The 5,454-nt window shown below is 39.1% G+C and overlaps 1 non-coding gene across 1 annotated transcript; it reads left to right on the top strand.

The window, feature by feature from the left end:
- The first annotated feature begins 4,624 nt into the window (after window positions 1-4,624).
- On the top strand, window positions 4,625-4,732 carry LOC112713695 (small nucleolar RNA R71). The gene has a single exon (XR_003158666.1). It is a non-coding gene; the product is annotated as a small nucleolar RNA R71 (small nucleolar RNA).
- Window positions 4,733-5,454: the final 722 nt, after the last annotated feature.

Genomic DNA, 5,454 nt, shown 5'->3' on the forward strand with positions numbered 1-5,454 from the left:
GTGACAAGGCCCCAAGAGTGGTGATTGGTAGAATGGATTTCGGGGTCCCAGACCTTGCCTTTGCACCCGTCTTTTTGGTTGAGCAATATTGTTCTATCCGGGTGACAAGCAGTCTGAATTCTCACATAAGCGGCCAAACAACTTCCTAGACCCATTCAGTTGAGCTCTATGCCAACCTTTACATTTAAACTTAAAGCTTCCAACCATGATGAACCTTGCAGGACAATTCTTACCATTGGCCATCTTCCTCTTACTCTTAATGTTGCAAAGAGCTCTAAGTTGACCATCCGTCTCCAGTAGCCCATTTTCAAGTGGAATTAGAAAGCTAAGGGATATGAATTTTACCCACTTGAATGTTGTGAAGGATGATGGCAACTTAGGGGGGTATTTTTAATGAAATTGCAAGCTCCACTCCCTTGTGCTCTTTTCGGATAACAACCACCTCTTTGCAAGTTTCTTCAATTTCAACCTCTTCCTCTTGGTAGCTTTCTTCCAATTCAATATCCTCTTCATTGCTTACCAAGGGCATAAGAGGGTGTGCTTCTTCTTCTTGAATCTCCATCTCTTGATCAACCTCTTCAAAGTCTTTAGCTATGATATGCCTTGGAGGTTGTACACCCTCCTCAACATCAATTGCAACTGTCTTGGAAGGAGGCTCTATGTCTTGACTTTCCCATAGAGGTTCAGCATCTCCTAAGTCTTCAACCATTTCTTCCTCTGCAACTATTATGGCTTCCTCCACTTGTTCCAGTACAAAGCCATGTTCCTCATTGTCCACCGAAGTTTCTAGTGTCTCCTTCATGCTTTGCTCTTCTTCTGATTCTCCACATGTAGCCATGGGAGTTCTTTGAGTGCTCAGATATTGGGAAGCTATTATATTTATAAACTCGCCTAAGGCGGCCGCGAAATTTAGCACACTCGTATTCATCCTTTCTTGCCTTTCTAAAGAACTTTGAAGAAAAACACGAAGTCTGTCATCCATTGGAGGTTGGGGTGGATATGAGGATTCATTGGTTGGGAGAGAGGGTTCATAATAGGAAGATGGTTCATCTTGATAATTATATGGAGATGGGGAATATTGAGGTGGTGGTTCATGAGAGTAGTTGTGTTGGAAAGGTGGTGGTTCTGTGTATGGTTCATTTGGCTCATAAGGTGGTTCGTATGGTGGATGAGGGTTAGGGTCGTATGGAGGTGAATGGTGGAAAGAGGCTTGTGAGTTTGGTGGTCCAAAGTTATGTTGAGGAGATGGTTCATAAGCATATGGCGGGACTTGTTGGTAACTACAAGGGGGTCTGCCATAGTCATCATTTTGGTATGCATCACAGAATGGTTGTTGGTTGTAGTGCATTGGAGGGGGTTGTTGCCAAGAGGGTTGATCAAATCCTTGTGGCTCCTCCCATCTTTGATTCTTCCAACCTTGATGCCTGTTGTCATTATAATCTCATCTTCCTGCAACATAATTATAACCAGACTCATAGCCAAAGGGGTGAGAGTTCATAGTAGTAAGAGAAAATAAAAACAAAAATTAATAAAAAGAAAATATTTTGAAAAGGATATAATTTTTGAAAAAGATAGGAAAATATTTTTGAAAAGGATATGATTTTTGAAAAAGATAAGATAAGAAAAAAATTTTAAAATAAAAATCTGAAAAAAAAAATTTTGAAAAATATTTACAATAACCAATAATAAGGCACACGTTTGCAATTCCCCAGCAACGGCGTCATTTTGACGTTGGGATTTTTGCCAGTAAAGAATTTCATAAAAACAGTCGCGTTGTAAATATAGTCTCTAAACCGACAGAAATCCCTTCGTACAAATGTTTTGGTTGTCACAAGTAACAAACCCCTTTAAAATTGATAACCGAGTATTTAAACCTCGGTTCGTCTTCTCAAGGAATTGCAGGGAGGTATGTTCTTATTATTAGCTATGAAAAAGGTAAAATTGGGGTTTTGGAAGTAAGGTGGGAATATGTTATATGACAAGTAAAATAAAATAATACTAATAAAATCTCTTGGCAAGGTATAAGAACTGGAAGTCCTATCCTAGTTATCTTTATCAATTGTGATGAGAATTGGATTTTTCTCCCACTTTGTTAACCTCTAACTATGAAGGTAAGTTAAGTGGATGAATTAATTCGAATCCTCAAGTCCTAGTCTTTCCTTGGGAAAGGCTAGAGTTATTAGAATATGAATTAATGAAATGAAGAAATCCAATTTTCAATCAACAATGGAGCTGATAACCTTAGGGTCACCAATTAATCAACCACAGCCAAGAATGTAAAAAGATAAATTAAAATCATAAATATCTGGAATATCTTCAATTCATTCAAAGCAGTAAAATCTAACATGGAAGACATTCATAAGCCAATCGGGCAACAGGAAAATCCAAATTATTTATATAAATAAAAGACGGCAGTCATCAATCTGAAATATCTCAAATAACATTAATCAACAAAATCAATCTAAACATGGAACATTGAAAAATAAAAAATAAAGAACCTGGGATTGAGAGTCACTCCTAAAACTAAGAGAAGTCCTAAATCCTAATCCTAAGAGAGAGGAGAGAACCTCTCTCACTAAAAACTACATCTAAAAATATGAAAAGTGAATTATTAATAGCATCTGAAGTGTCCTCTCATTCCTCCACTTTGCAGCCTTTAATCTGTGTTTTCTGGGCTTGAAACTGGGCCGGAAGTAGCCCAGGATTCGCTGTTTGCGAAATCTGCCACGCTGATTTTCGCAGATGTGACGCGTCCGCGTGGATGACGCGTTCGCATCGCCTATCTGTACGGTCACTATGGCAAATTATATATCAAATCGAAGCACCGGACGTTAGCTTTCCAACGCAAGTGAAACCATGTCATTTGGACCTCTGTAGCTAAAGTTATAGCCGTTTGAGTGCGAAGAGGTCAGGCTAGACAGCTTAGCAGTTTCTCTAACTTCTTGTATTCCTTCCACTTTTGCATGCTTCCTTTCCATCCTCTGAGTCATTCCTGCCTTGTAATCTCTGAAATCACTTAACACACATATCAAGGCATCTAATGGTAATAAGAGAGGATTAAACATAGGGAACTTAAGGCCAAAGAAGCATGTTTTCAATCAAAGCACATAATTAGGAAGGCAAATGTAAAACCATGCAAATAGTATGAATAAGTGGGTAAAGAGTTGATGAAAACCACTCAATTGGGCACAAGATAAACCATGAAATATGGGTTTATCACTCTCCTCTGTCAACATCAATCACAGCTCCTGTTGTGGCTAGGAAGGGTCTTCCAAGGATGATGCATTCATCCTCATCCTTCCCAGTGTCTAGGATTATAAAATCAGCAGGGATGTAAAGGCCTTTAACCTTCACTAACACATCCTCTACCAATCCATAAGCTTTTTTTATTGACTTGTCTACCATCTCTAATGAGATTCTTACAACTTGTACCTCAAAGATCCCTAGTTTCTCCATTACAAAGAGTGGCATAAGACTTATACCTGACTCCATGTCACACAGAGCCTTCTAAAAGGTCATGGTGCCTATGGTACAAGGTATTAAGAATTTACTAGGATCTTGTTTTTTTTTTGAGATAAAGTTTGCTAAACCCATGTATTTAGTTCACTAATGAGCAAGGGAGGTTCATCTTCCCAAATCTCATTACCAAACAACTTGGCATTCAGCTTCATGATGGCTCCTAGATATTGAGCAACTTGCTCTTCAGTTACATCTTCATCCTCTTCAGAGGAAGAATAGTTCTCAGAGCTCATGAATGGCAGTAGGAAGTTTAATGGAATCTCTATGGTCTCTATATGAGCCTCAGATTCCTTTAGGTCCTCAATAGGGAACTCCTTTCTGTCTGGAGGACGTCCCATGAGGTCTTCCTCATTGGGATTCATGTCCTCCCCTTCCTCTTTGGATTCGGCCATTTTGATTATATCAATGGCCTTGCACTATCTTTTTGGATTCTCTTCTGTATTGCTTGGGAGAGTACTAGGAGGAGTTTCAATGATTTTCTTACTTAGCTGACCTACTTGTGCCTCCAAGTTTCTAATGGAGGACCTTGTTTCAGTCATGAAACTGATAGTGGCCTTAGATAGATCAGAGACTAAGTTTGCCAAGCTAGAAGGATTCTGCTCAGAATTCTCTGTCTGTTGCTGAGATGATGATAGAAAAGGTTTGCTATTGCTAAACCTGTTTCTTCCACCATTATTAAAGCCTTGTTGGGGCTTTTGTTGATCCTTCCATGAGAAATTTGGATGATTTCTCCATGAAGGATTATAGGTGTTTCCATAGGCTTCACCCATGTAATTCACCTCTGCCATTGCAGGGTTCTCAGGATCATAAGCTTTTTCTTCAGAAGATGCTTCTTTAGTACTATTGGATGCATTTTACCGTCCATTCAGACTCTGGAATTCAGAGCATCAATTTCAAGAAATCTCTTCCTCTGAGGCGTCCCATTATTCACAGGATTCCTTTCAGAAGTGTACATGAACTGGTTATTTGCAACCATGTCAATAAGTTCCTGAGCTTCTGCAGGCATTTTCTTTAGGTGAATAGATCCACCTGTAGAATGGTCCAATGACATCTTAGATAATTCAGATAGACCATCATAGAATATATCCAGGATGGTCCATTCTGAAAGCATGTCAAAAGGACACTTTTTGGTCAGTTGCTTGTATCTCTCCCAAGCTTCATAAGGGGATTCACCTTCTTTCTGTCTGAAGGTTTGAACATTCACTCTAAGCTTGCTCAGCTTTTGAGGAGGAAAGAACTTGGCTAAGAAAGTCGTGACCAGCTTATCCCAAGAGTTCAGGCTATCTTTAGGTTGAGAGTCCAACCATACTCTAGCTCTGTCTCTTATAGCAAAAGGGAAAAGCATAAGCCTGTAGACCTCAGGATCAACCCCATTGGTCTTAACAGTATCACAGATCTGCAAGAATTCAGTTAAGAACTGAAAAGGATCTTCTGATGGAAGTCCATAAAACTTGCAATATTTTGCATCAGAGAAACTAATTGAGGCTTTAGTTCAAAGTTGTTTGCTCCAATGGCAGGAATTGAGATGCTTCTTCCATGTAAGTTGGAATTTGGTGCAGTAAAGTCACCAAGTATCTTCCTTGCATTGTTGTTGGGTTCGGCTGTCATATCCTTTTCCTTTTTGAAAATTTCAGTTGGGTCCTCTCCAGAGTACTGTGCTTTAGCTGCTCTTAGCTTCCTCTTCAAGGTCCTTTCAAGTTCAGGATCAGCTTCAACAAGAATGCCTTTTTCCTTGTTCCTGCTCATATGAGAGAGAAGAAAACAAAGAAAGTATGGAATCCTCTATGTCACAGTATAGAGATTCTTTAATGTGAGTAGAAGAGAAGAAGAATAAAGGAGGAAGAATTCGAACACAGATAGGGAAGAGAAGAGGGTTCAAATTATGAGTAGAAGAGAAGTGTTAGTAAATAAATAAATAAATAGAAAGAGATGAGA

The sequence above is a fragment of the Arachis hypogaea genome, chromosome 9 (genome assembly GCF_003086295.3).
Source record: "Arachis hypogaea cultivar Tifrunner chromosome 9, arahy.Tifrunner.gnm2.J5K5, whole genome shotgun sequence".
Taxonomy (NCBI): Eukaryota; Viridiplantae; Streptophyta; class Magnoliopsida; order Fabales; family Fabaceae; genus Arachis; species Arachis hypogaea.